Raw genomic sequence first — 9,035 nt, 5'->3', positions numbered from 1 at the left:
AAATACAACTGTTTCTTTTGTTCCAAGTTTTTTTGTTTGTTTGTTTAAGTTCCTTCACTCTAGACCAGTGTTTCCAAAACCTTTTTGTTTTTTGGGGGACCCATATTTTGAAAATGACGAATCATTGTGACCCCATTTAATTTAGACTTTATTTACCATTCTTGAAAAGAAAACAATTGTGCTTAAAAAAAAAAAAAACTTTAGCTTTTACATTTTACTATCTTTTAAGCATTACATTGCTTTATTTATTTCCAAACAATCTCAAAATTTAACCTAAATTTGAATGTGCCTCTTCTTGGAAAGATTGTATGCATTTTGAATCTATTTAGACAAAATATTTCAGTATAAACAGATAAACACTCAGCTCTCTGCTCTTTTCTCTCTTAAATGGAAAGGAATATATTTAATTTTAGGTAATAAACTGAGTATTGTGCAAAATTATCAGAACCTCAAATTCAGAACAAGCATCAAAAATATGTTTCAAGCATAGAAAGTTTTGCACATAATCAATGAAGAAAATAAAAAAAATGTAGCTTTTAACAAAATTTGGTCAATTTACTTTGCTAATGTGAGAGACGGGCCTGCTTGTTTTGCAATACAGTACTGCATTCCAGTCTGGCATACAAGAGGATAATGCATCATATATATGTGTTGTATCGTTCAGTCTATTTCAGTATTTTGTCTTTATTTTTGTGAGAACTGAGACTTGTAGACTTGTTGTCTCATGAGACTACATATTTCACATTTGTATGTAGGTGTGAAAGGAATGAGAAGCAGAAAACTTGCCTTATGTAAGGCAGGACATTCAGATGAGATGCAATTCTGTTGTATTTAGGTGCAATGATAATAAAGTTATATTCTATTCTATTCTATTCTATTCTATCCAAATTGAACATAACTGCATGCATCATGTCTTCTCTTCAGCACTGGGTCACTGCTCAGTTGTAACATCTCTGTTTCTTCTTGAGTTAGTCCTAACTCCAGCAGAGATTCTGGACTTTCAAAGGCAAAGGGATTTTGAATCCACCTTACGTTAGTCAACATGTCATATCTCTCTTTTGGATGATAACAACCAAAATATCAATAAGTGCTACAACGTCTGTTACAATAAGTTCTGTTAGTTGTTTTCAAAAAAAAAAAAGAGATGGAAAAACATTGTCATCTCTTATGTTGCTGGAGTATCTGAGAAATTCTGAAGGATTTTCAACAAACACAACATCCCAGTACATTTCAAACCCAGCAGGACTCTCAAACAGAGGCGTGTCCACCCTAAAGACAAAACACCCATACACAAACAGAGTGGTGTGGTGTATGCAGTCCAACATTTTTCAGTCAGGTCATCTGGACAGTTTCTTTTTTTGTGCTGAAACGTTTTGCCTTCGATCCGGAAGTCTTCATCAGTCAAGGAAACACACAACAAAACTGAGGTTGTTTTCACACCTGATAGTCCGGTAGACTCGGTTCGGTTGGGGACCAATATTCATGACATTTTGTTTACATGTGAGCTGGTGAGTTTGCATTCACACTGCACTGTGCAGTCGAGTCAACCTGTTGACCCAACCTATTCCCACGCTCGCCTGTGGGGGCGCTGCACCAAGAACTACTGAAAGAAACAACACAAAAAACTCAGAAGACACGTCTTCTACTTCTGTAAATACAAATAAAAACGAAGTGGCATCAAGTTTTAGCAGTTTTAGGAGTTATATTTTGTCATTTTTCTAAAATGGACTTGGCATGAGCAGAAGATGAGGCAGAAGAACATGGAAAATATTGTTTTTCACACAAGGCAGCTGACGGCTCCATATAAGGTCAGAGAAATGCGTGTTTGTTTGCCCTGCGCTGTACTCCACTTCCTGCTTGTGGAGCGGGGCCCGGTCTGTTTACATTCATACTGTACTCGAACCGCGCTGGAGTTCTCTTCTACCGGAACGAGACCTAGGATTTAGCCCAGGCCAGAGTTTGCCTTTTTGTTCCGTGACAGGATTTAGCCCAGGCCAGAGTTTGCCTTTTTGTTCCGTGACAGAGTTCGATGGTGCGTTCACACCTCCCTAAACGAACCGGACTTCCTAGGAAAACGAGCTAGAGTTCGATTAAAGCTGACTAAACAGAGCTGGTGTGAATGCACCCTGATTCTTCCCCCAACAGCTTACTCCAAAGTGGAACAAACCAGTTCTGCTTGTGATAAGATGGTCTCTTTGGTACGCCCCTCCTCCATTGCCGGACCTCTTCCTTGTTGACCGTCTTGTCAAACTGGTTGAAAGCATAAAGTCCATGCTCGATAATCCAGGTATCAAATCCAACATTTTTCAGTCATGTCATCTGGACACTTTCTTTTTTTTGTGCTGAAACGTTTTGCCTTCGATCCGGAAGGCTGTTTGTATGCAGTCCAGTGCAGTGAGGACTGTCCAGACCTCTACAATGGGGAAACTAAACAGCCCCTTCACAGACGCATGGCTCAACATAGGAGAGCCAGCTCCTCAGGACAAGACTCAGATGTTCACCTACACCTCAGGGATAAGGGTCACTCATTTGAAGACCAGAAAGTCCCAAGAAGACCGATGGTCTGAGAGGGGAGTGAAGGAGGCTGTTTATGCAAAAAGAGAGAAACCATCTTTAAACAGAGGAGGAGGTCTCAGATTTCATCTTCTAAAAACTTATAATGCAGCTTTTAGGACTGATTCCCAGCCAGTTTCACTCCTATCAGGAGCTCAAACCATGTGACCAGAGTGGCCCCTCTGTGGGTGGGACTAACAAAGACCCTAACGATCCTCTATTGTGAAGAGTGAGAGGTCAATCTGCATGTGTCAGTCTGCATTATGCAAGCTTAAGGCTCCAGTATACTCCCGCGTCCTGTCTGTCACATGGAAACTGTGAGCACTGTCCGCAGAGGGTTGAGACTTCATGCTCGAGCGTCCACCCTGAGCTGCTGCACAGCAGCTCCGCAGACAAGGGGCGTTTACCTTCAGGACAATTTGAGGTCGCCGATTGGTCATTTGCTGACACGCCTACTGGATTGATTGACAGGTTAAAAAAATGCAGCAGTGTTTTGTGTTTATATGTTGTTAATAAAAAGTGTTGTTTTTTTTTAATGGAGAGCTGGTCCTGCAGCCCACACATCAGAGCAGCCCAACAGGAAATCTCCAGACCCTCCTGCAGCCACGCTGGACCTGATTTTAATTCGCTCATGACAAATTCCTTCATTTCTCACCATTTCAGTCATGGCATCAACAGAGGAGGAAGAGCTTGCTTGCCTTTTGGCAAAACAAAAGAACAGGACATTAAACCAGACCACGGATGAAGAAGGGGAATTTAATACATTGGTGTCGCATACAAGACAGTCCGTCGCCGGGCAGTTTCTTGTGCGACACCGAGTACGCGTAGTATGCAGTCGTAAAAATTGAGCTTTGCGCAGACATGCCCTGCAGGCGTCCACTTCAGCTCTAATCCATTACACGCGGACCTCCACAGACTGACGTGCGCGGGAGTATACTGGGGGCTTTAGAGAACAACACAGCTTTATAGCTTGAATCCCACACTCCTTGTTTCTTTGAACTGAGAAAGCTCCTCGAATGAGAAGCGAAACGTCTTCTGTTACAAATCAAGTCCAATTGTTTTCTTTTTAACTTTTTTTTGGATTATAGTTAGGGTTGGCTTGGGTTTCCTGAGCTATCCCTTAGTTATCTGCTATAAGCTTAGACTGCTGGGGGACAAATTTATCACATTTCCTCTCTCTGCTGCTATCTTAGTTTGTTCGACTCTACCTGTTAGAATTTATAATTATTTCTATCTTAACATGTGTTTTGTCTTTCCTCCTATAGACAGTACATCTGGACCTGTCATTCTGTTTGTCTGTTTCTCTTTCCTGTCCTCTCAAACCCAGCTAGTCGATGCAGATGGCCGCTCGTCCTGAGTCTGGTTCTACTGGAGGTTTCTTCCTGTCAAAAGGGAGTTTTTCTTTCCACTGTCTTCTTTGTGCTTGCTCAGGATAAGAGACAGTGACGAAGTGAAGATTCAACACAATCTGCTGCTTCCTTAGATAGAGAACTTTTACTAATTAGCTTTTTATGTATGTGAATGTTTTTTATAGTGTCCTGAGATGACTTATGTTGTGACTTGGAGCTATATAAATAAACTGAATTGAATTGAATTGTCCAATGTGAATCAATTCATTCACAGATATTTTGTTTTAATTGTGATAGAAAAAAGGAGCCACAATGGCGTTCCATTGTTAAATATAATTTGAGATAATTTTTTTCTGTCATTATTAATCATTACTTTCTATCTATATGCATCTTCTGAAATAAAATTTGAAATAAGATAGAAAGGCGCTATATAAGTACAGTCCATTTACCATTTACCATCTTCTTTAAGGTATGCCTTCTCCAAAAATGGAGAGCCAACGTTGGCTGCTAAAGGTGATCCCAATTTTGACTGGGGACGGGCCAGTAAAATGAGCTCCAATGACATCACCCGCGTCAACAAGCTTTACGGATGCTGTAAGTAAAAAACAAACAAAAACAAAACAATTTTAGCTTTTTAGCAGTTTTCACTGAGTTATATCACAGATAAAACCACAACAGGGCAACAGTAGCTCGGTGGTCAGTGCTGCCATCTTTTAGTTCTGAGGCTGCAAGTTCGAGCCCAGGTTGTGTCAGGAAGGGCGTCTGGTGCTGCCAAATCTTCCATGTGAGTTTGTTCACTGCAATGTTTTCTTTAACAGGGAGCAGCTGAAAGAAAACCAACTGATAAAATAAAATAAAATAAAAAGTTTATTTTAACAAGTGAATACATTTCAGTTTTTCCCTCAAACAGAACTTGGTGGCTTTGAATGGGTCGGCTTCCTGATACATCTGTTGATACATCTGCTGACAAGCTTTACACCGAACACACAGACCTGCTCTACTGCAAGAATTTCAAAGCAAAAAGGAATGTTCAGTACATTTGTGGTTATGAAAAATCTAAATTTCTGGGATTAAAATGTAAAAATGAATTTATTATTTTGACAAAAACAACATATTTAACTTAAAAACAATTTCAGAACTTTAGTTTTCAAGGTTTACAAACATTTTTAAAAATAAGTGCTACAGCTAGTTGGTGCTGCTACTTTTTGCACTTGCAAATAATCCATATTATGGTAGAATCAGTCAAAATTAAACTTTGTTTTTCTGAGTTGAACCATTCGAAGAACTATATATTAAAAAAAAGTTTATTAAATGTTTAAACTTTTTCTACAACCCCTCTTGAAAACATAAACTATCTTTTTTTAATCCCATAACCACCTAATGGACATGGATTTATTGCATTTTTTTCTGATATTAAACCTTGAGCTTTTAAGGAGAGGACTTCTTGAGATTGTCAAACGCTTTGATTTGAATGTGTTTGTTTGTTTACTTTTTTATTCTGCAATAAATTTGTGAAGCATTGACTGTGTGTGTCATTGACATTTTTGTTGCTCTTAATAAAACTCAGTTTAATACAAAACATTGGTGAATCAGAACTGATCGAACAGTCATAGATTTATTGCAGTGTATTTTTGTTCTGTATTATTGTGCACTCTAACATGTACTAAAGAGGCTTTTCTTCATGAAAAAAAAACAATAAAAAAAACAAAGACACACCCAGATGACAAAAGCAATCAACAGTTTTAAACAACTTATTCTCATACACACTTATTCACAGAACATGGTCCAAGATAATATCCTGATGCATGCTCAATAATCCAGGTAGAAAAATCTAAAAAAGTTCAATCTGGTCCTCTGGACATTCAAAAAAAACAAAGCAAAACAAAAAGAAGTGTAGAAATGTTTTGTCTTTCATCTGAAAAACTTCCTCAGTCTGAGGTGCTGTATTCAGCTCAGTCTCTTAAAGAGCACCTTCTCAGAGTGGGTCAACCAGTTTGCTGCTGACAACCAAAACCAGCTGCTCACATGGTCAAGAAGGACCATCAGCCTAACAATGGATCATTAGCACACTGATGGCTGTTTACTATTCACAGGGGGTTGAGTGATACTAGCAATCACAGCATTGTAAGAGGGGGACAGTTGAACCCGGAGGCCTCCACCCCTGTTCAATGATGGACGATTTCTTTTCACAAAGATGGCCTCCTTTACTCCTCTCTCAAACCATCGTTCCTCTCTGTCCAGGATGTGAACATCTTCATCCCTGAAAGAGTGACCACTGGCCTGGAGATGAGTATAGACCGCAGAGTCCTGGCGTGATGATGTTGATCTTCTGTGCTGGGCCATCCTTTTGGCCAGTGGCTGTTTAGTTTCCCCGATGTAAGACTGATCACAGCCCTCCTGACACTGAACAGCATACACAACATTACTCTGTTTGTGCCGGGGGACTGGATCTTTGGGATGAACAAGTTTTTGCCGTGTTAAGATATTTTCAATCTAGACTGGTCTTATGGTTTTGATCTGCTCAGAGACGGGATTATAATAAAATTATGACCCAGTTCTGACTGGTTAAACTGGGCCAGCAAACTCTTAAGAGTCTCCCTGATGATTCAATATCTGTCACGGAATAGAGTTTAATCTGCTTGCCGCATCAGGTAGGAAGGCTTTGGAGCACCGTCTCATATTTCCTAACACGTCAGTCCACATAAGAGCCCTGAGATCACACTTAGCCACGCCCCCTCATACACTGAGAGGCTGAGCTCCCCTTCTGTGAAAGGAGGAGTCTAGGGCCCTATAAATTAATAATGACACGAGACATTGGGGCTCTTCTTCTGGGTCTGTGGCGACACTGACTTTAGAGTCCAGCGCTGTGAATTTTAATCTTTTACTGCCTTTTTCTTTTTTTTTTCTTTTTTTTTTAGATGGCCTCCCTTCTCCCCTTACAGCCATCCTCTCCACACCATTATTATGAAATATTTATTCTAGTGATTATCTAGTGTAGGTTTTTTTTTTTTTTTTTTTTATAGGATAGAAAGAAAGAAAAGACAAAGTAAGACTCCAAAATATACACAAAGAGAGCACACGGCAAAACACCCGGCCACTGTCTGTTCACCTGCAAAGAACATGACAAAACACAGCAACAAAATACATATGTATAAAGAACTTAAAATATTCATGGCTTTGCAGTAAGTTTCCATAAATATATATACCCATACCTACGCCTATATACATGCATACATACACACGAATATACATTCATATACATATCTATATATCTACATATAAAGCCTACATAAGCATCCCTGCATCTATTTGTGTGTGGTTGTGAGCATGCATAAATGTATAAGGCTTCTCTAATAGAACATTTAATAGTAACTGTGAAGCAGCAGAGACCCGACCCCCAAGACCAGAGGCAGACAAAAAGGGTGTCCAGAGCCCAAGACCCCAGGAGGGACCCCGACCGCGGAGCCCCCAGGGCCACCCACACAGGACGAACCACTCACCCATCCCCCAGAACGGACCACAGGGGAGAACCGGAAGATCCCCACCAGCGAACACATACAGTGACCCCCCGGGGCCAACAGCGACAAACTCATAGGCCTCCGTCAGAACCCGCCGCACCGATGTAGGTCCAGGCCCGGGCACCGAGGCCCGGGCACCGAGGACTCACACCACCCAGGCCAAGGCCCGACAGGGCCAGAGGACCCGAGCCCCACTAGGCAGACACCAGGCCGAGCCGACACACGCCCAAGCGCCCAGCCCCCGACACCAACGGCCCCAAGCACGCCGGCAGGCAAGGGCACACCCCACCAGGGGGCAGCGCGATAGGGGTGCGATGCCAAGCACCCCCAGTTGTATCAAAGAGGGGGCAGTCCGAGTCTCGGCCTAACAAATACCCATTCATGCACAGACACTATCACACAATCCCAACCTCATTCTCACATTCACTCACTCAAAGACATACAATAACGATACATTTCATTCTTATTCCCGATACGCACTCTATACCCCCCAGGTCCAAGACATGTACCCGCCCTCTACAGGGGGCAGCCCATGCCCAAACCCAGGAGGTAAACCCATTCATTCTCGAGCGGAGAAGAGCCAATACCCCAGACCCGGCCCAGGCCATGCCCAGCCGACAGGACACCCCCCCACCATGAAGAGGACACGCCACCGACCACCCCCACACATCGCCAACAACCAAGCACGCGCCCCCAGCACGCGCCCCCTGCCTTTTTCTAATATAATTAATAAAACTTAATTGACGTATCCTTGATTTATTGATTAGTATAGTGCCACTTCTGAGGGAGGTCCGAGCCGGGGGTAAAGACGTGGGCTGGAGGGAGTTACCGGATCCGGGGGCCCACAGCCAGCTCCCGTCTTTAACAGCCGTAATGTATTTGGGGGTTTAAAAGCCACTGGGACGTTGTGTTTAGAAAATAAACATCTCAGTTTCTCTGATACTCTCTCAACATACGTAATGACCACTGGTCTGGGTCTGGGTTCCTCCTTTTCACCTGATGGCTGACAGTGGTCCTGTTTGGATTTCTTCTCTGCTTTTAGGAAGGCCCAGTTAGGATATCCACATTGCTGTAGAGCTTGTCGTGTGTAGGATTTCTCCTTCTGCCTGGCTCTTGAGTTAGTGGGGATGCTGTCTGCTCTGTGATACAGAGTCCTGATGACTCCTAACTTGTGCTCCAAAGGGTAATGGGAGTCAAACTGCAAATACTGGTCTGTGTGGGTGGGTTTGCGGTACACCTCGGTTTGCAAATGTCCTCTATCAGAGACTGAGACCTCACAGTCCAAGAAAGCCAACCTGCCATTTTTTACATCTTCTCGTGTGAACTTGATGTACTTATCCACAGAGTTGATGTGGTCAGTAAAATGTTGGACTTCCTGAGATTTAATTTTAACCCAGGTGTCGTCAACATACCTGAACCAATGACTTGGTGGTGTCCCTGAAAAGGACGTCAAGGCTCTCTTTTCTACCTCCTCCATGTACAGGTTGGCAACAATAGGAGAAACTGGAGACCCCATAGCACACCCATGTTTCTGCCTATAATATTGCTCCCCATATGTGAAGTAGGTTGACTGCAGGCACAGTTTCAAGAGTTGACACAGTTGTTCTGTGGAAAG

Source organism: Nematolebias whitei, chromosome 2 (assembly GCF_014905685.2).
Source record: "Nematolebias whitei isolate Nwh7 chromosome 2, NemWhi1, whole genome shotgun sequence".
Classification (NCBI taxonomy): Eukaryota; Metazoa; Chordata; class Actinopteri; order Cyprinodontiformes; family Rivulidae; genus Nematolebias; species Nematolebias whitei.
This window is presented reverse-complemented; position numbering follows the sequence as displayed.